The sequence below is a fragment of the Rhinolophus sinicus genome, linkage group LG11, assembly GCF_036562045.2.
Source record: "Rhinolophus sinicus isolate RSC01 linkage group LG11, ASM3656204v1, whole genome shotgun sequence".
NCBI classification, from domain to species: Eukaryota; Metazoa; Chordata; class Mammalia; order Chiroptera; family Rhinolophidae; genus Rhinolophus; species Rhinolophus sinicus.
Window position 1 is genome coordinate 33,115,910 of NC_133760.1, and position 22,129 is coordinate 33,138,038.

Here is a 22,129-nt window from a genome sequence, read left to right on the forward strand (position 1 = left end):
CTTTAGCCATTACTTTTCTCTGAATCTGCCTGCTGATAAAATAACCACACTATTTTGCACTTAAATTTTTCTCAAAATGATCTATTTCCCCAGCTGGCTTGTGAAATTTCTTTTAGGGCAAAAGCCAGTTTGAAGCAACCTACATTTTTGGACAGATTCAGCAAACCCGACTATCTGCATGGAACAAAACCAAGGCTGATGGAAAACCTTGTGGGTTGCTGAGCTGTCAGTCCGATTTGTTCTGCCATTACCTTCTTTCATTAGTCCCTTGTTCTCAACCATGGAGAGGTAAAAATGCTCAATGCAAAAGCCTCTTACTAGCTGTTCCATTAACAGTGGGGACAAATGTAACAAAATGTTACTGCAGAAGGTGAGGGTCAAGGGACATTGCAGAGTGCTTTATAATTTGCCTATAAATAAAAAATGTCTGAGCATCCATGTGCTAGTATCTTTACTACAAGATCTCATTTATATTTCCGATCATGAAAGACTATTTTAAACATGACCCTACTATAATTATTTTTATATAACCAATATTGTTCAGATGGATTATTCTTGGGATAGAAATGCTCTGTACTAACCAATAGAAATATAATGGAAGCCACTATTGTGCGTCACATACATATTTACTTTTAAATTTTCTAGTAACCATATTGAAAAAGTAAAAAGAAACAGGTAAAATTACTTTTAGTAATCTTTTACTTAACCCAATATGCCCATAATATTATTTCAAGATGCAACCAATCCAAAAAATTATTTAGACATTTTATATTCTTTTCTCATAATAAGCCTTTGAAATCTGGTATGTATTTTACATTTATAGTACGTCTTAATTCAAATTAGTCACACTGTAGACCCTCAGCCATATGTGGCTAGGGGCTACTGGTGTGGACATGAAAGCTTTATACCTTTATTACTCAGAGAACCTGCAGCAGTGGCATAACGTTGGAACTTGTTAGAAACACAACTTCAGGCCCCACCCTTAACCCGCAGAATCAGAATTTGCCATTTAACAGATTCCCAAGTGGTTTCATATATTCAAGTTTAAGAAGTACTACTTTATACTATTACTCTTCACATATTTTTTCAAAAGAGTTTTCCAGGCCACGAAGGTCTCAAAATTAGTACCCCAGAAAAGATGGTAACTCCAAATGTTGGAGTTAGGGAACAGAGAAAAAGCCTCATCAACCTCTGCAACCTTCTTGGGAAAAGTAACAAAGGACCAAGAACAAAAATTCACAAGTTATAAATGCTAACGCTGGCCTTGCCAGAAAAATCACATAATCCCAGACTGTTTAGATATCCTCTGTAATAAAAGTGGTGGGGAAAAAACGTAGTCTCTGAGCTCTGTGGGGTTGCATAGCATATAGCATACAACAATTTGAGGAACACAGAAAAATCCATCTCCTCTAGCTTAAGAACTTAAATGTTATAAACTGCTTATAAGTAACCAAATCCAACTGAAAAGAGGTCAGGGAATTATAAACCAGGTAGAAAAAGAATTGGTACAAAGGAGTACAAACTGAAACCAGTAGTGTTGCTAGGGTGTTGAGTTGACATTATTCTCTCACTGGATAAAACACAAGGCATAAAAAGGGTCTATGAACATCTACATCTACTCAGGGCCTTAAAGCAATAGGTTCTATTTTTACAGAAAAAAATCAGACTCAAAGTAGCAAGTCACCAGCCTCTCCCATATACTGCTTAGAAATCTCAGTGCACCCCTCTCAAGCAGTGGATGGATCCCTTTACCTTCCTTCCTCCAGGCTCCTCTAAACCAGTAACTTAATCGAATAGGCTGGAAGAGGTTGCTATCCCCACTCCCTGGGGGGAGAGAGAGAGAGAGAGAGAGGGAGAGGGAGAGGGAGAGGGGGAGGGGGGGAGGGGGAGAGGGAGGGAGGGAGGGAGGGAGGGAGGGAGGGAGAGAGAGAGAGAGAGAGACTGACTCAATATTCTGTTTCTCTCCTTGCTTGGTCAGCCACACTTTCTAAGGTTTTGTAAAATCTTTTTGTGAATCAAGACCACTAAAAGGGGATCTACATTCACTTCTGAGACAACTTTTTTTTCAGATTATCAAAGTATGTTAGCTTATTTTATAGAAATCTGGAAAATGAAGCACTTATTAGGTTGGTGCAAAAGTAATTGTGGTTTAAAAGGTTAGAAATAATTGCAAAAACCGCAATTACTTTTGCAACAACCTAATATGTGTTTCACTTTTCAGATTTCTGTAAAATAAGCTAACATTTTTTAAAGTTGCTCATTAATTTCTGTACCTAGAGATAATCCCCTAGCACTTTGGTGTTGTCTTCTCAGTTTTTCTCCCTTGTGGATGTGTTTTATGTAGGTAACATCATACTATACACACAATTTGCAAACTCTTGTACATGGCTTTGCTCTCCTATCGTAAGAACCTGTCCTTGCTAAAAAGGACTCTACTCCCGCCTTAACCTCTGGTCCTTCTGCTTGGTCCACAAGCACCACTCACTGAGAACCACACCAGTTTCAGTCCAAAGGCCTTCTCCTCATCCTCAACCTCAACCTCAGTTTCTCTGGCATCTGACAGTATGAAACTCGTATTTCTCCGTCATTAGCCTCTGTTCTTCCTTGGCCCTGCCTTTCCGAGGTCTCTTTTCCTTGGCTCTGAGAGCTCCTCCCTCTGAGCACATCAATGCTGTCCCTTTCTTTGTAGCCACTCCATTTCAAATCCACATGTGCAATCCCAGTTGCACCGTCTAAAGGATGTCTCTCTATGTGGAGTTTGGCTGTCACCTTCAACTCCATGGCACTGAATAAGGAATAAAGAAAGCTGGACTCTAGCTCCTAATCCATCACTAAGCAACTAAACCAGCTTGCCAAAGCAGGGTCGTCCTCTGGGCCACGGTATCACACATCCAATGGAACTCTGAAGACCAGATCCTTCCTGGATTCTCTGTCATCTTGGTGAAAAAGTAAAGCTTAGGCACATTTTCTTTTATAATAATTTGAATCACCTTTTGGATAGAGGGTGGGCAGAAGGAGATTCCCTCAGACTGAGGCAGGGTGATCCTGGCACCTGGGGGTAATGGGGCTGGAAGCAAGGAAAACTGGCACCGGAGCACTTCCCTGCCCCCTGATGACTGGCCAGGTGGGAGGATGCAGAGGCCTAGCCTCGAACACAAAGGACCCTGAAGTTGCTCCCGCTCCTAGGACATTAGCCTGGCCTGCACCCTTGGGGAGGCTGCAGGATCAGCCCTCTCCTCTTGCCTCAGCTTCTTCTCTGCCAGCTCTATGTTGCTCAACTCTTGCTCATCTTAAAACTCCCCTTAACTACACCTGACAATTAACTTAGCACCTGCCATCTCTGCATCCCCTCTATGCTCACTCACCAACTAGCTGTCTCCACTCCTTTATCTCTTGGTTCACCAGTCTGGTTTCTGTTCCTCAATACTCTACTGAATTGCTCTGAAGCCAGCAATGGCTCTTAACTGGTAAATCCAAGAGACTTTTCAGTCCTTATCTGACTTGACCTTTCTGTGGAATTCAGCATTCTATTCTAGGCTTTACCCCAGAATTATGCCAGACCATCAGAAAATGGTATATTTGGGTCACATGGTCTTATTATCTCCCCTATAGAACTGCTTTCACCAAGTTTTGTTTTGGCATTATGCCCTTGGCTTACACTAAAAGATACGTGGGAGAAATTTCATTTGGAGTTCTATGCTTGGAAAGCTTTTCTTCAACTAAAGAATTTTTTCCGTTCATTGTTAAGATCTATGTAATAGGCTCATGTTACTATTTTTTTACTTGGCCACACATCGATCAATTTTTTTCCTCTCAAACTATGTAGTAATAACTTTCTATTTTAATTGGTATTTTTTGAAGTTTTGACTTTATATCATTTACTATTTGTATTTTCTAAACATTTCTTCAAATTCTTTTTCAAACAAGATGGGCCATAAACAAACATGAAATTGTATTATACACACACACACATCCAATAAATAGAAAATACAAAACAAACAAACAAAACCCCCCAGAAATATACCACTCTTTAAAAAAATAAAAATAACCTCAATGCAAAAATCTGCAGACCTGTATGAAGATTACAAAACTCTTCCAGGAGGCACAAAAGACCTCATTAAATAGGAATACTACTACCCATATCCATGATCAGAAAGGTCAAACATTGTAAGGATGTTAATTCTACTTTATTTAAGTCATTTTCAAAATCTGTCTGAAAAATAAACAAGATATTGAGGATAGCAATAAAATTTCTGAGAAAGGAAGGCAAACTTCTACTTTCAAATGTTAACATATTATAAAGCCACAATAATATAGTGTAGTGCTGTCACTATCAGACAGACAATTTAAACAGAAGTGAGAATCCAGAAACAACTCCTTAGCATATAAAAAATTGTCTTTTTAAAATTAGTGGGGAAAATAGGATTATTTCATAAAAGGTGCCAAAAAAACTCGTTGGAAAATACTGAGTTATACCTTTAATCTATCAAGAATATATTTTGTTGTCTATGAGATAGAGACACTACCAACCAGCCAAAAAAAAAAAAAAGGAACACAACCTTACAGATATAGGTAAATAGCCTTCTAATCTCAGAATGAGGCAGGCTTTGTGCTTAGATGCATAGATTATAGAAAAAAACAGAGGAAATTATTGAAATTTTGATCACTTTAAAGTAAAAAGCAAAAAACCCATCTCCCCCTCAAAAACTTTATATAGAGGGTGACAAAAAACATATATACACACATTTTAAGAAAGGAAAACTGTAATACTTTATACCGATAACAAAAAATGAATACAAGTCACATTTGACTTCTGCAATTACAAGAGGTACTCAAAGTGGTTACCATCAGCATTCAGACACTTCTGATTACAGTGAACTACTGCTTGAGCAACGCTGACCAAAGTGTCCACTTGTTTACATTTTTTTGGCACCCCGGTATATTATAAAAACATACTGAACAAAATTAAAAAGAAAATTGTCAACAAGAAAAAAATATTTGTAGACTATAAGGAGTAACATCTTTATAATTTAAAAATTTATAAGAAAAATGTGAACACCAAAAGAAAACATTGGGGCACGGCCGGACGGCTTAGTTGGTTAGAGCGTGAGCTCTGAATAACAGGGTGGCCGATGCTCACATGGGCCAGTGAGCTGTGCCCTCCACCACTAGATTGAAGACAACGAGCTGCCACTGAGCTTCCGGAGGGGTGGCTGGATGGCTCAGAGCGCAAGTTCTCAACAGCAAGGTTGCCAGTTCAATTCCCACCTGGGATGGTGGGCTGTGCCCCCTGCAACTAAAGATTGAAAACAGCGACTGGACTTGGAGCTGAGCTGCGCCCTCCACAAGCAGATTGAAGGACAACTACTTGGAGCTGATGGGCCCTGGAGAAACACACTGTCCCCTAGTATTCCCCAATAAAAAAAAAAAAAAAAAAAAAGTTAACAAACATTGGTATTAAAAAGAAAAAGAGAACGTTGGGCAAAGGACAAAAATAGATGACTCAAGAAATACAAATGGCAGATAAATTAAAAGAAAAAAACACAAGTGAATCTCAAAACTAAAAGAAGTCCAAATTAAAATAATGTGACAGCACTTTGCCTCTATTAAAGTGCTAAAGCTGTTTTAAAGAATAATCCTCAATGTTGGTCATGGTGCAGTGAAATCAGCAGTGATATGAATCGAGAATTTTAAAATATTCAAATTGTGATCCAGTAATTCCACTTCAGACTTTATGCCCAGAAATAGTCAGAGATGAACACCAAGATTATAGGAACATTATTAATCAAAGTAAATAATGATAAACAACCCAAAAGTTATAACCATAAGCAGAATAGCTAAACCTGGTAAATGATGATACAGCCACAAAATGTAGTATTATGCAGACATTAAAATTTTTGTTTTAATACTTAACATGAGAAAAATGCTTGTTCCACATTTAAAAAACAAAGAATAAAAAACATAGTAAAAAAAAGGGGCGGGGAGGGCAGAAAAGCAGACTGGAAACATTAAGAGCTTAGGCTCTCCAGCCAGACACCTGCATTACAATTCTGGTTCTTCTAATTACTACTAGTGTGACCTGGAGTGAGATATTTCTACAAAAAAGGATAATAGTGGCATCCACTTTGCAGGCTGTCATAAAGATTAAATATAACAATGCATGCACAGAGCCTGGCTACCTGTGTTCCTCCGAATCCCCAGAGGCCACCTCAGAAGGCAACGAATATATGTTAGCTAAAAAACATACGACCTTTCAGTTTCCTAGAACTCTAATCACAAGTCCTAAATAAATTTTCCCCACAAAAACGACTTATCTGATAAACTACTGAATTTCTGTGGGACGAAGGTAACAACCAGTTGACAGAACCAGGTGACTGACCAAAGCCAGGAATGAAAGAGAAAAATAAGAGCCAAAAAGTAACAGAACAGCTTCCTAGGCTGGTCTCTCTCACTAGTCTGTCCAGCATATTGCTGCCCAACTAAATCTTCCTGAAACGAGGCATAAAAAAACGATGATGGTTGAGGCTTATGGAAACAACTCCAAACTCTTTGGCTTCCCTCCCAGAGCTCTGTACAATTTGTTCGCCTCCTTTCCAGCCATCCAACCTCACCTTTGGGGCATCTTCCACAAATGCCTACTATCTTATCTCTGCCAGCTCAAGTCATCCCCTAAATCAAGTCTTTTCATCCTTGACCAGTGCAGACCCACCTCAAGTTTGTTTGTTTTATTTTCACTGTAGTATATTGTTCTATGCCTGTGTCTTTCCCCCAAAATGACTATTATCTTAAAAATAAGGGCAGGAACTATGCCTTTTACTTCTGTATCCTCTACAGCAATGAACATAAAACAGTGTTAGGTAAACGGCAGACACTCAATATCAGTGTCATTTGTCATATGGAAAATGTACAAATGGTTCCTGCACAGGACAAGGGCAGGAAGGGAACCTGGAAAAACAAGACACTGTTCATATGCTAAGTGGAAGCTTAACTATATGAGTTTATTCCTTTATTGCTATTTGTGTCATTTCTTAAACACAAAAATAAAAAGTCCTAACACAATTATATGTCAGAGTTTTAAAAATCCTGCCACGTAAAATTAAAGCTAATTGTGAATATACTAATTTTTGAAGATATTAAGACTTAGTAATTTATCACCATTATTTGGCTGTATAGCAAATGTATCTGGTATTTCACAAAGGAAAACAACCAAAATAACCTTTAATAGTTACTGATTATTATAAAATATACATGTACTAAGAATAATACATGTCTACCAAGAATGAGACAGTAGAGGAAGACAATTTCCAGGAGTCGATTTTATAAATAAAACCACAACTTTTTGTTTAATATCCTACTAAAAACCCCAAGTGGAGCGTATCAGAAATCTGTCTACACTCTTGGCAAGAAACAGTAGCCCCAAGTCCCTAGGAGCTACCATAAGCCACAGCCATTCTGAAACAGTCTAATATGAAGGTCACCTAACAACTCGCCTGATTCAGACTGCTCAATATAAACCATCAGACATCATCAGAAGGCAGAGAAGAGATACCTTATAGCTTTCTCTTTTCTAGACTTTTTTTTTCTTCCCCTTCTTCTGTCCCCCCACCCCCTCCGGTTCAAGTCACTGTTTCCCAGCCATTGTTTCTCAGTCTAGTTGTGTAGGACACAACTTCCTAGCCCATGGTATTATGAGTCTTGCGTTCCACCTGGCTGAAGCAGTGGGTCACCGTCCTTGGTCTGCTGCTCACAGCAGCTCACGGCAGCCCACTCACGTTGGCCACCGGCCACTCATGGCAGCACACGGCAGCCCAGCTCCAGGGAGAGCTGTTGTTCACAATTCACAATATTAGCTGTAGAGGGCGCAGCTTACTGGCCCCTGTGGGACTCGAACCCGCGACCTCGGCGTTAGGAGCACAGCGCCCAACTACCTGAGCCACCCGGCCAGCCCTTTTCTAGACTTTTAAATTAGAAGAATGCTTTTACCCAGGAGACTGAAAAACCTAGTTCAGTAATGACTGTAGAGAACATTAAGTACCATTACGACAAGGGAAAAAAAGAAATCAAAAGATAATCAGTTTCTTCTGAGAATGAAAGGAAAAGCTAAGTGACTTATTAAATGCAGGCACTAGTCAAAAACAGTAAAAATTATTCACCCTTCGGGAACAAAAGTTAGGTTTAAAAAGTAATGAAATAACCACTTTACGCTGCCATTTTTGAAAATACATACACCTCATCTTATCTAAGAGCTTAAGAGACATCAAAGCAAAGTATCATGACCAATAATAGCTGTGATCGAGAACCAGGAAAGTTGCAGACTACGGTAAAGAATAGGGAGGAGCTGGGTGGAAAGGATGACTCAGTCTGAGAAGCAGAAAATATTGGTGACCATTTATTTTAGGGTGATGGGAAATGGAAGCAGTCTTTATCTGAAGTAGCACTCACCTATACAGTCACACGTACATCTCTCTCTTCCCTGTTCTGTGCCATTAACTTTAAAAAGAACAGTTGGGGCATAAAAAAAAAAAAAAAAGAATTAAAAGGGAAATAAAGTTATCTTTTAAGTTAAAAAATGTTAAGAGCATTCCAGTTTTTAACCTCTTTCCCCATTTGTTAATATTAAAAGGTAGTTAAAACAAAATAATTATTCTAACACCTACTTGAAAAAATTCATTGAAAAAATATATTTAATGAGCTTTGAATCTAGGAAATACACACTAATAAAATATTTGTAATGGCAACAGTGCAACTACCCCAGAAGGAGGTAAAAGAGGTTTATTTTTGCTACAAAGAATAATAAACGAGAAAACAATAATTCTTTCACCAAAAGATGCTTGATGCTGGGTACAGAGATGAATTTCCTTTTTAATTACTTAGGGGGGCAGAGGGAGGGGGAAGTCCTAACTGCACAGGGCTGCATTCTCAGGAAGCTCCTAATCTGGCGGGGAGGCAGACAGAACAAAGTGCAGCCAGACAGTGTGATGAGCATTGTAACAGGGATTAACATACTTCCTACTATCCTGACACAAGGATAGTTTAAGTGAGGAATTGCTAAAGCTGGATCTTCAAGGGTGAGGTGGACCCTGCCAGGCAAACTACAGTAGAGAGGAGCATTTTAGCAAAGACAACAGTACATGGGAAAAACTTAAATATGTTAAGAAATTAGATAAATTTTATGCAAAAATATTCAACATAACCGAGTGCAGATATGCTAAACCATCTCAAATTTATATTGTAATCTGGTTTCAGCGGCCATGTTCTAGCCCCTCATTAAGGGTAGCCTGTTTATTTCACTTATTGAACATTTATACACGGAACAGAAGACAAAGCTTGTCTGGGAGTCAACATGCTAGTGCCACAGAACCGATTGGAAGCTGCCTCCCAAGCACATGCTGTCCCCCTGTTTTCTACAGGCTGAATGACACTTTTGCTGGCATACAGCAACCTAATGCCTTGCTTCTTTTTGTTCTCCCAAGGGTGACCACCAGATACCTCCTTGCCCATATCCCTAAAAGCAGCTCAGAGGTGCACTGTCTTTGGAGCAGTCCTACTGTCTTTCATCACTGGGAATACAGAAAGGGTGGGAATCTGTGGCAAGTCTATCACCTTGAATATGTTATAAAAAGGAATCAATTACACATACACACAGTGTAGAATTTACAGAACATCTAACAGGCACATCTATGGATCTGGGGGCACATTCTACCTGAGCAGCGGTTCCCAAACCTGGCTGGTATGAAAATCATCTGGTAAGCTTTAAAATACATATATCCCTTGGTGGGCTGTGCCCCTGCAACTAACAACGGCAACTGGACCTGGAGCTGAGCTGTGCCTTCCACAACTAAGATTGAAAGGACAACAACTTGACCTGGAAAAAGCCCTGGGAAAACACACTGTTCCCCAATAAAGTCCTGTTTCTCTTCCCCAATAAAATCTTGAAAAACAAACAAACACAAACATACATCCCAGAGATTCTGATTCAGTGGTCTGGGATGGGAGAGCCCTTATTTCAAAAGGTCTCCAGATGATTCTGATATAGAATTTCTGCTGACTATGACTTGGAAGTGACTGACATAGAATACAGTAAATATTCATCCTAAATACAGGTCTACACAAATCCAAGCTGCTCAAATACCCCCCCATTTCGACTATGAGAATGTTTGGTTCATTCCTTTTTTTTCGGTTTGTTCTTTAAAACGAAGAATTGTTTTTATTTAGATTAAAAATCTACCAAGCCTACTTCAAAACTAATGTTTCCCATAAGCAATAATGGAATGTATAATTCAAGAAGGAAGTCCTAAGGTTTAACTTCTATCATGGATACCATCAACATTAAAAGATCTCTCTAGATGGTACGGGATAAACTCAACACATGACAGAAGGAAGAAAGGAAACATACAAAACAAGACATACATAACAATAGAGTGAACTCATGGTTTGTAATGTGTATCAGTGACCACGTGACCACTGCCCTAGTGTCTCTATAACCTTGTACTCACTCATGAAGACTACTTGGCAGAACCAGACCATTTTTATTTGGTAAATGGGGTCCCCTATAAGGTCAATGTTAAATTAGAAGCTAACAGCTTAAATTCAACAATGCACACTTGTACCAAAGGCATAATAATGGTAATAATAAATGGCAATATATTCTTTGAACAAAGATTCAGAAATAGTTATATTAAGAAAAGATATCCTTAGTAAATAGTATAGTAGCATAAAATATGGACAATAAAGCGTTATTCAACAGATAGAACAAAAGAAATCTGAAAAACAGAAAAAGGATATATATACACATGTATAGGAACACAGACATATAGAAGTTGAAATAAAAGAAACATGTTACTTTGAACTAATATTAGATTATGAAAACAAGTAATCTGTCAATTTGGTTACTCCTTAGAAATATAGGAAAAAAGGAAATACAGGCAACAGCTTAACCAAGAAATTGGTGGGGAAATTATATATGTATTTGTAACTACCCAGAAGACATAACAAGGAGAGAAGGAACAAAGACCGTGTCTAACAAGGGACCAGAAAGAAAAAAAAATCATAAAATTTATTCCCAGGAGGATACCAAGACACTATTATTTTATAGTCTCAACATATACTTACAACAAAATTTTTAAATAGGAAGAGTTACACGATACAAATAAAACAGAAACACAAGAAATACTAAAAACAACTCAAGTATCCTCTATTATTATAGAATAGTTCTGTATCATTTCCCTGTGACAGTAAAACTCCTTGTATCTGCTTTACGATAAATAACAGTGACTATGCTATGCCAGGGTCTTGTTATACCCAAGTTGATCTGAATAAATGAAGAGTAGTGGACTGAAATAATTTAGAAATTTCAGTGCTCCAACTGAACTATACTAAAAATAGAGCGGCTAACCAACACTGACCTCCAACGATGGTCTGTTCTTATCACAGAGAAATTACTGAAGGATTCTGAAACAGTCCTGAGTTATCCAGAAAAAGATGAGTAAGCTGAAAATCCTAACAGCCTTGTTATTATATACCAAGCTTTAATACTGGCGACAGCCAGAACCTAGTAATGCATCGTACACATGAATAAACTTTATTTAAATTTGGTGACACTATTAAAAAGAATTCTGACAAACACATACTGAAAACCTTACGTACGCCAGTGCACTGGTGTACTATACTTGAGAACAATAATGTACATTCTCCACATTATTTTTCTAGAGATACACAATGATGTTATGTTTCTCTGTCTAAAGATCTAAAAAAAAAATCGAACGTATATAAAAAAATTAGCTACAGAACCAAATGCAGGATATTCTATGAAACCCAGAGACTATCAGAGCCAGTCTGGGGAAGAACAAAAAACAGTAGGTGCACTTGTCCTACATCCATGACCTTGGCTAAATCACTTTGCCTCTTAGCTGTCGTATCTGTAAAATGAGGGGATTGCCAGATGATTAAAAATTTCTCCTGGCTTTAACATCCTACACTTTTTTTAGATTATCAATTAGATTCATCTCTATAGGTAAGAAGGGAACAAGTACCACCACTTTCCAGCTTTTTTTTAAAAAAAAAATTTTAACAAATGCATATAGTGAAACTGTACATAAGAGAGGAGCAAAATGTGGTTCTCTAGCTGTGCAGTCCCCTTGTCTGTAACCCAGAAATCAGGCAGAAATCCCTGAAACCTATTTAGACGAAGATGGCTAAATATTTAGATGAAGATGGCCAAAGCACAGCATTCTATTGAGTGGCATTTACCTCTGTAGTCCAAGAAATGTAAAGAGGAATCCCTGGGTCAGGCAAAGATGCTACAAACATAAGATACAATTTACCAGACGGGCTCTTTTCCTCTCCATTAGGATATGCTTTAAACTACAAAGGCTGCTCAAAGTCAGAGTATAATCACTGTTTGTATAACCCTCCTCAATCCCCACTGCACGAGGAACGTCAAGATATCTGTTCTTTTCTTCAAAAGCCCTTACTAATCTAGGACATTTTAGGACTGTTTCCTCCATCCTTGTTGGGAAAGCTAGTGCGTATCACCTACCTCTGTCAAAATAAAAAACAAAGGATTTAATTTCAGTGTAAAAAATGCTTAGAGCTATAGCTATATAGTTGATAAGACAATCTACTTAGCTATTAGCTAAGATGCACACTTATCTAGAAGTCACTAAATCAACAAATTTCTACTACTGAGAACAGTCAAGAATAGGATTAAAAAAGGATTCTGAATAGATAAAACAGACATTTCAAAATATATGCTCTCAAATTTAAAATTAACTTGGCTCTCAAAAGTCAATTTACTCTTAGAAATAATTCAAACAATGGGGAATAGGAGGAAAGGTGAAGTGTTAGAAGCAAAAAACTAGGGCCAAAAAGGGACTGCTGTCCTCAAAAGAACAGGTTAGAAAAGTTAACATCCAGCAGTAAGAAAATTTCTCCTGGCTTTAACATCCTACACATTTTTTTAGATTATTAGATTCATCTCTATAGGTAAGAAGGGAACAAGTACCACCACTTTCCAGCTTTAAAAAAAAAAGGAGAAAATTTTAACAAATACATATAGTGAAGCTGTACGTAACAGTGGAGCAAAAATTCTCCTAGTAATTTGAAGTAAAATAGGGTATCTAACAGTGAATATCTTCATAACATATAACATGAAGAAATGTTACAAAAGAAGATGTAGGATAGGATTCCAACTTAATTTAACAAAACAAAACAAAACAAGACAAACAGCAATTCTGGTGAAGTTCCCTTAAGCCAGGCCAGCGTTACATCTTGCCTAGACCAGTGTAATGGCCTCCTAACTAGTTTCCCTGCTTCCTCTCTTGCTCCCTCATCACCCATTTTTCACAAAGTAGCCATAGATTTCTAAAATGTAAATTTATGATCAGAAAGGAGACTTCCCTTCTGAAACTTCCCATGCAAAACTCAGGCTGAAGTCTAAACCGTGTCACCTGGTCTACAGGGTTCTTCAACCCTGCTGACAGGGTGCTATCAGCAGATCTGCATCCAGCCTCATACATCCTACACTCTGTTCTAATCATACTGAACTGCCAGAACATTCTAGGCTTCTCTGCTTTTGTACATGCTATTCCCTCTTCTAGGAATACACTAGCAATTCAACTCCTACAAATTTATCCTACAGATACACTAGTACATGTGCCCAACGAGCTATATGCAAGAATGGTATCTATTAAACCATCTTTCTCTAACAGCAAAAGATTGCAAACAACTCAAATGTCCAGAACAATGTGTATCAGTATATCATTTGTGGTTTTTAAAGATACATAAACACATGTTTATACATACATAGAATTTTCTTTGGAAGGGTATATGAAAAACTGGTAATACACCAGGGATGCCAAACAAATGTATACATGTGGACACTTTGGTCAACGTTGCTCAAACAGTAATTCACCATAATCAGAAGAGTCTGGACGCTGATGGTACCACTTTGAGCACCTCTTGTAATTGCAGCAGTCAAACGTGACTTGTATTTATCTTTTGTTATCGGTATATATTGAGTATTACAATTTTAATAGTTTTCCTTTCTTAAAATGTGTATACATTTTTTTGGCACCTTCTGCATATTGCCTCTGGGGAAGAAAACTGAGGGATCAAAGGTGGGAAGTTATTTCTTTCACCATCACCATTTTGTACTGTTTGAAATATATCCCCCCATGAGCTTGTACTGAATGTGGTAGTTATGGAATACTGGTACAGCGCAATTCCATTTTATTTTAAAAACTGTATTATATGTACATGCCCATTTATAAAAGCACAGGAAAAACCCCTAAAGGGAACACCAAACTGTTAAGTGTTTACCTCTGGGAAAACAAAGTAAAAGCGTTCTTTAGGTTCTAGTATAATTTTACAATTACTACTCTTCCAAAGAATGAAACTAATCAGATGATACAAAAATGCTTGAGACAAATTTTAAGTGGAGGAAAGTTGTAAGAATTGCCTCTGCAACTTCAATTCCCTCTAACACTTGGGGAGACACATGGCTGCCAGTACCCTCCTCCTGTTCTCCTCATGTCTGCACTTCTGCAACAGTGTTCTAGCAAGGCTCTCGAATCCACTCAAGAAGTCTAGACTTTACTGCCCGAGTATAGGCAGAAACTCCTTTTACTTCATTATATTTATCAGAAAGCTTCAGTACTGCTTCCAATTGTACTGGATTCCTTTTTCCCTTTAAAAATTATACAGTACAGATTGTATAAAAAGAAAAAATTGGTAGTTGCCGAGGTGGAGGGTGGGAAAAGTAGGTGAAGGGGGGAATAAATTTATTTAAAGAAAAAAAAAAAGTCTACCTGGTGCAGGTGTGACGACTTAACTGAAGGGAGTGGGGAGAAATTTACCTAAGCAACTTAGGAAATGAAGAGACCGTAAGACTAAAGGAACTATGTGAGTACATAGCACTGTACTGTAGGTAATAAAGTTGTTTCCTGTGGGACTGCCGGTTAATAATCCTTACACCTCTATACATGTATACTGGGAGTGAGCAAAGAACAAATAGATGATGAACAGTGGCAAAAGAGTTACAATTAAAAAAAAAAAAAAAAGTGATGTGCCAAAGACAAAAGAGGACACAAGGTCTAGCTTTCCATATGGTCACATTCTGCTAAACTTTTTTGTTTTTGTACTTGATCTTCTCTCTCTGCAGATAGTATTTCCTACTTAATCTCCTGAATTTGTACTCCCCCCTTAAAACAACAACTACAAAACCCAAAAGCTTGGCTCTTCCAATTAAAATCCAGGCTTTCAATAATATTGCTTCGGCTGCAAGTTTACAGATCAATTCAGGTACGGTAGCAATGTATTCTTGGTTCTCAGCTATAATCGTCCTCCCCAAAACAAAGGGAAAAAATTATACAATACAGGTAATAGGAACAAACTCAGATAAGCAAGAATATAGACCTATAGGTTTTATATAAACATTCTGGTTTATACCCATAGTCTCCTCCCAATATGTACACATGTATTTACTCTCACACGAGAGATCATATGGTGTGCACTATTTGATAACCTGCTTTCTTTATGAAGAATGCCTCAAATATCTCTCCATTTCAATATCCTATGCATAATATATTGGTTGCATGACATTCTATTATATAGACGTATCAATTTAACCAGTCCCTTACTGTTGAATATTATTCCCAGTTTTTGGTAATTCTGCTTTAATTAAAAAAGGGGAGGAGAAGGTCTCTTTGCATTATAGTTATACGAACTATAAAAAAGCAAGAAAAGTCACCCCAAACCTAACCAACCTATCAATACTAGTTTTTAATTTTGTTTTGACTAGTGTTTCGATGTATATCCATTTAGTTTTTTCCACTAGGCACTCATTCATTCGTATAATTACTTACTGAGCTCTTGCTACATGCCAGGTTTTTGCTTAGGCTTTTTACTTTTATTCCATAACAATTTCTGTACTATATTTTTAAAAAGCCCCCATAAGCATTTTGCTGGTTAAGCTTCCCAATCAGCTTTTCTAAGTGGTTGTCGGACATCACTCCTCACATGGGATGTGATCTTGTTTACTTACCGATTTCTCTACCCAATAGATTTTTCCGATTAATCGAATTTCCTCATCCATATAACCCCAACTTAGTTCACTTAACTTTTGTATTGTCTGGTGGTCATTACTGTTCAGTTTAATGGCCAACTACTGCTAAAGTTTAAAGATTATCGCTTTACCTCTATATAGCACATTACAGTTACAGTTACAAATTTAAGTGCCATAAGCCTACATAACATGGTAGAGATGTCATTTTACAAACGAGGAAAAGGAAGGTACAAAGAAGTTACCCCTAATGGACTTGCCCAAAGCCATATAGCTATTAGGCCACAAAGCTCAGATTTGATGCTCTTATAAGATTAAAATAAAAATGTATGCTTCTTTTGTATTGCCTGATACACCTAGATGAGGGTTTCTCCTCCAGAAAGCCCTTCCCAACGTCTTTCACCAACTCTTGTAACTGACCATCCCTCCCTGCACTATGAACACACTTTTATCATAGTATCAACAACACTATTTACAGATATCTTGCCCCATACTCTATTTAAGACCCTGAGGAAAAAGATCCTTTTCTCATTCATCTTTGAATCCCCAGTATCTAATGCAGTGCTTGACGCAAAGTAGAAAGGCAAGTGTTCAAAGGATGAAATAAGCACATTACGAGTGTTCAATAAATATTGCAGAAATTTAGAGCTAAAACATCTTGGCTGATACAATTCACATCGTTTCAGAGAAAGTCACATTTCCGTATATCTAAAAGCAATTAAGTTCAAATATAAAACCTGTATTCAAAGAGCAGACATTATCAATATAGAAAATGTTGTTCTGAAGTACCACTCACATTAAGAGGAACATGTTAGTAATAATACTTACTAATTGTAAAACACACAAAACAGTGAACAGATGCTTTTAAATAGTTATCTTTAGGAGTCACAAGGCCATAGCTCAGATTTAGCCATTTTATTATGACTGACTACTTAACAAACAGGGCATAAGAAAAATCAGTATAAATTGCTAATTATGCTTGAACTAATGTGACATTTGTTTTCAAATTTGATTTACAGAATTCATGGTTTTAAACGTGATTTTGCTCATTGCTTCCTCTTTTCGTTTAAATGACTATTCTTGTATCATTGGAATGGTCTTGATAATATTTCAGACTTGGTCCAGCCATCTAGAACTGTCTACCAATCTATGCAGAGCTTTTGCACACATCGGACATGTGTAGGAACATGTGCAAGCAAACAAGCACTATTTAATACAATTTAACTTCTATATTCCTTAGTAAGATACTACAGGGAACAAAACAAGGAGCTGGCTAACAGAGCTGTTTGGTAGCTCAAAAATAACTGCTTCTCCAGTGTTTCCATAGGTACTACCTATCCAAAGAACAGTTCGCAATCCCAGGCACTCACGCCCCATTGTGTTGAAGACCTGTGTAATCTTAGTCATACAGAGTGCACATTCTGCTCCTAAAATATTAATGTTTTAATGTAAAAAAAATTTACTTACCAGTTAAATTATTTAACTCACCGCCCCCTCAATGAGCACAATTGAAGCTCCAAGAAGATGGATCATGTTTATCTTGTGGCTTCAAGTACCCCGGAATCATATCACTTTGTACCCTAAGGGTATTCATATCCCAGTTTGAGAAACAGGGATTAAACTAGCCACAACACTTAAAAGTTCCTACATGTTCCTACAACCCCATTCCCTAAGCTCTTAAAATGCTAATTTTCTCAATAGCTTTTCAAATCGGTATTGTTTCTCTTTTCAGCAGTTCATTAGTATGTCAACACTTCTAAAAGAACCTGTAAGATACAAGTTATTTCTGGAATGACAGAAAACCAGCACAAAGACCCTGTCCGTCTCATCTACTGAAGTACCAAGATGCTCATTTGGAAAATAGAAATTTGAAGAATTAGTAAAGCTTTCATTCCTGTTCCCTTCCTTCTTCTCTATTTGCTTGTAAGAAAAATCTTAGTAGTCATTTAGATGATTCATACATATAAACTTATCTAAGCATTTGTAATTCCCACCTCTACACACTCCTTTTCTGCCAGTACGCAAGTGCAATTAAACGATTTTCACATTTTCTAAGAGATAAAAGAGATGTGCTTTCTGTTAGCCTGAGAAGATACAATTCTCATACCCAGAACCCTACTTTGTTGTTTGTGAGATCCCAAAGCCTAGTAAACCCTGACATTTATGAGAGGCCGGTTTCAAGTTCCCTGTGATGTCCATTCATTTTGTAGCAGAAACTGTAGGCTAAAGTAAATTTTAAGTGACCTTTTCAAATGTTTTTAAATTTTTGATAACTGTAACACTCTGATGTAAACATGGGTCATCAGCGAGGCTAACTTAAATTAGGACAATTTTAGTAAGATACCATATTCCCCAAGAACAGGATTCCATCTATTCCTCATCAAAATTATAAATTGCCATAGGTCATGGACTTTTGAGGTCATTTGCCAAGAGTCAAAATATACGTTCCAGAGGTTTCTACAGAAAGGTAGCCACCATTTCCTGGGGATTTTCTGCGTACAGGCTCAGACTGGTACTTAATGCTTTTACACACACTCTCAACTCTGAGAACAGCCTCTGTAATCGATGTTATTCTCTCACAAATGAGGACTGTAGGAGTAGAAAGGTTAAGTAACTAGCTCAGTGTCACCCAGCAGTGCAAAGTTTCAAACAGGACTTTGGCTTAAAGCCTGTATGCCCTCGATCACCCACCCTCCTGCATCTCCTATACCCAAGAATGATCCAGTGATTCCTTCAACCCCAGGAGGGTTTTATTACTTCTATTTTCAAGACCAAGACATGGAAATAGTATTTACCTCTCCGTGGCTGCAGTCAATTTGAGGAGGGAGAACAGAACCTGGCTCTCAAGCCCCTGGTTAGCAATCTGTCCACTAGTGCATCTTGTTCTTTGGCCCCAGGTCTGTGATCATTCTAAAATAGAAGTACAAATCATTTTATGAACGCTAAATACATACAAGAGCACATACAGTACGAAAAATAAACTGAGGGCAAGATTTAGATTGCTAAAATTGGGAAAGAAATAACATACCTGTTAATATGTCACCTTACTAATTGAGCCATTCCATAAATGTCTAGAGCCAATAAAACATTCACTTATTTTTTTAGACGCGCTAAATGTCTAAAGGGGACTCTATAAAGGACTAAAGATTTGTGATTATCAAAATAGCACCCCATTGCGATCTTGTAACCAATATAACAGCTCATGTATATACTCGCATATTCAAACTACCAAAAAATTAAGTCTAATAGATTCAGTATAACAGTCCTTTAACAATTTATTTCATTATCTTCAACTAGTAGTGGTTTTATTGATTAAGTTAGTTACATCACGAGTAAAGATTATTTTTCAGTTTAATAAGGTAACTATGGGGGGAGTTTTCAGTGACATTTGAAAATCCTAGAAGCACAGCACTGAAATACTTTTTTTAGTCAAATAATGAAATACCTTTTTTTCAGTAAAAATACTAATTTTCTCCCTAAATTACAAATGAATGAACTGCCAAGCTTCAGGCAATGGCAGAGTGGAGCTTACCTGGGGGGAGGGTGGGGAGGGGGGAGGGGGAGGGTGATAACTCCCAAGTGAAATGAAAGAGCTAAATTTGAATTAAGTTTCCAAAGAATTTGGCATATGAGGTATAACTAAGAGAAAATCCATCTCATAGTTAACTAAAGCCCACAAAACTAAGCTGATATACTACTTCTCTAGATGAAGCTGAAGAAAAGTCTTCTCTGTTGAGAGGCAATTTATAACAACTTAGACTACTTAGTCCAAAAAACACTTTTGTATTGGACTCAATATACTGTCACTAGCATGCCTCAAAGGAAATAAGATTTTATAACCCGGAAAAATCTAAGGGTAACTAAAAAGGAGGATCAAGTGTGGAGAAATCACTATTCTTGGGGTATATGTCAGCAGTATATACACAATGTCACATCTTTACACTCAAATACTAATCACTGAGAAAATACATAAAGATACTGCCAGGGAATATCTGAAAATAATGACTAAATAAAGTTTAGAGATGTCTAAAAAAAGAAATACAGTATGTCAAATCTACACAATCTAATTGTGAACCATGGTCTTCGAAGTTACAATTTTTGCCATTATTGCTCTTTCTAAACCTGTATGCTCATTCTCAAAGTACTAAATTATGACAAATCTTTGTTGTTTGAAGAGGAGCCTAATTTTTGGCAAAAGGGCCTGAGGTCATTTGGAACTAAGATAGATGGTCAACTGGTTTCTGGTTTAAAAAAATGAAACAGCCTAAGATGTGGAGTGAATTTAAGACCAGCAGCAGCCCTGACGCAAAAACCCAGTTTCTAGAGGTGATTTTCTGCCAGCAGACACTGTGGTGCAGGACTCCGCAGGGTCCTCGTCAGCCACAGGTGGCCTCCACCACTCCCAAGGTCCCCAAGCCACCCAGAAGTCTTAGGTGGGTGTCTTCATTTTCATTTGTTCTTTAAAGCAAAATCCTAAAGATCTTAAAAACAGAATGCATCTTAAGGATAACTTTTATAGGTTCTAAATTTTCTTGTTGGTTGAACAGATCCCTAAGACAACTTTTACAACTACTCTTAAATAAGCAGTATTTTCCTACGTGGACAAAGTTCTGTTGTAATCTTCCTCATACTACTCATTTAAGTAATAAGTTCCTCTGGGTAAACTTATAGCCACAGTTTATTCTCTCTGTAAATTTAGTTCTCCAATAAAAACAAAGAATGAATCCTGGCATACAGGAAATCTCAAAGGATAGCAACTCTGTGGACAAGGTCTATACCATTAAAACAGCATAAATGATGTATAAGACCAGGAAGTTGATGACTGCATATGGCACAACTGAATCGAGCAGCAAAATATGGTCTGTGGAGCACAAAGCTAACCTGGGAAAACAGGCTTTACTCCTGGCTCACTCACAGACCTGCTGGATTTTAATTTTTAACCCTTGTGGAGCTTATTTTAATAAAACATGCCACCTGTCACCCACAATTTCAAAAGGAAAACAAAACTGAAAATCACAAGAATGCAAAATATTACACAAATGGACTGATATATTAGACAATTAAGTGTGGTTCCATTCTCAAACCTGGCACTCTACCAAGCTACTGCATTTAGTTACTAAGTGCAACTTTATTGTCCAGGGGGAGAAGGAACATATTGTAGGGTTCAAAAAAGATGTTGAAAGACCCTCCTATGGAGGCTGATTGCTGCAAAATCCTACAGATTAAGATTACAACAGGGGACTGTACAATTTTGCTTAGCACCAGGCTGTTTTAATTTCCTCATAAGCTTAACATTTTTCCCAAAAAAATGTTAATCAAGACTTTCTTCTCTCCAAAGCAACTGGAGTTGTTACATCAACTGCGTGCACGATAGTATATTAACGTACGAGACTATCTGAGGAAGAGCTAAAAGAGAAAACTGGCAATTCAACAGAAAGTTTTTTAGTGATGCAAGAAGACTTAAGGACAGAGTAAATTTAATATACATGCCGTTTAACTTCTTTTGCCGCCTATAGGCTACATGGAATTTTAATTTTACAAGTCGATCTAAACTCAAAGAAAGTATGAAGACTTAAGTATGCGAATGTTTACTTAATGCTGAACTTAGGGCTACAGGAAGTCAGCTACTAAAGAGTAGTTACATTAGGCGAAGATATTTATAACCAATTGCAGCTAGTGACCCAGGATTCAATTACAACATCAACCCTCAGATTTCAGCGTATGGGCAAATTACCAGTGGAGTCAGGAATAAATTTATTCTGCCCTACTGGCGCTTTAGATCGGGTTGCAGAATCCGGAGAACTGCCTTCGCCTAGCCCTAAGCATCAGGTACTAAGTACTGTACTAAGTTAGAGTAAGGACATTTTAAAACGCGAGGAAAACTCAAGGGTCGCCTACCCAACTCAGCCAGCCCATAATCCCGAATTCAGGAATTTGTCACGTCACTTGAGATCAGAGTGAAATTAAGTTTTGATCCCTTTGAGATCTCTTAGCGCACAAAGTCAGGCTATCACTGCAAGGGGAGTGCGACTCTGGCTCCAGAAAAACTACTTGGTGTCGAACTCGTGT

General features: G+C 37.6%; 1 protein-coding gene across 5 annotated transcripts in view; it reads right to left on the reverse strand.

Moving 5' to 3' along the window:
• The window catches only part of CTCF (CCCTC-binding factor), a 43,680-nt gene that overhangs the window by 20,526 nt on the left and 1,025 nt on the right, over nt 1-22,129 (reverse strand). The window contains exons 2-4 of one of the 5 annotated variants that reach the window (XM_074314725.1): nt 18,856-18,970; nt 17,528-17,640; nt 8,443-8,490 (exon numbers count right to left, since the gene is read on the reverse strand). The gene's annotated coding sequence lies outside the window, so the exon portion shown is untranslated. Of the gene's footprint in view, nt 1-8,442; nt 8,491-17,527; nt 17,641-18,855; nt 18,971-21,958; nt 21,980-22,129 lie in introns of those variants that run through there. The other 4 variants (XM_074314728.1, XM_074314724.1, XM_074314729.1 and 1 more) reach the window with 4 other exon arrangements.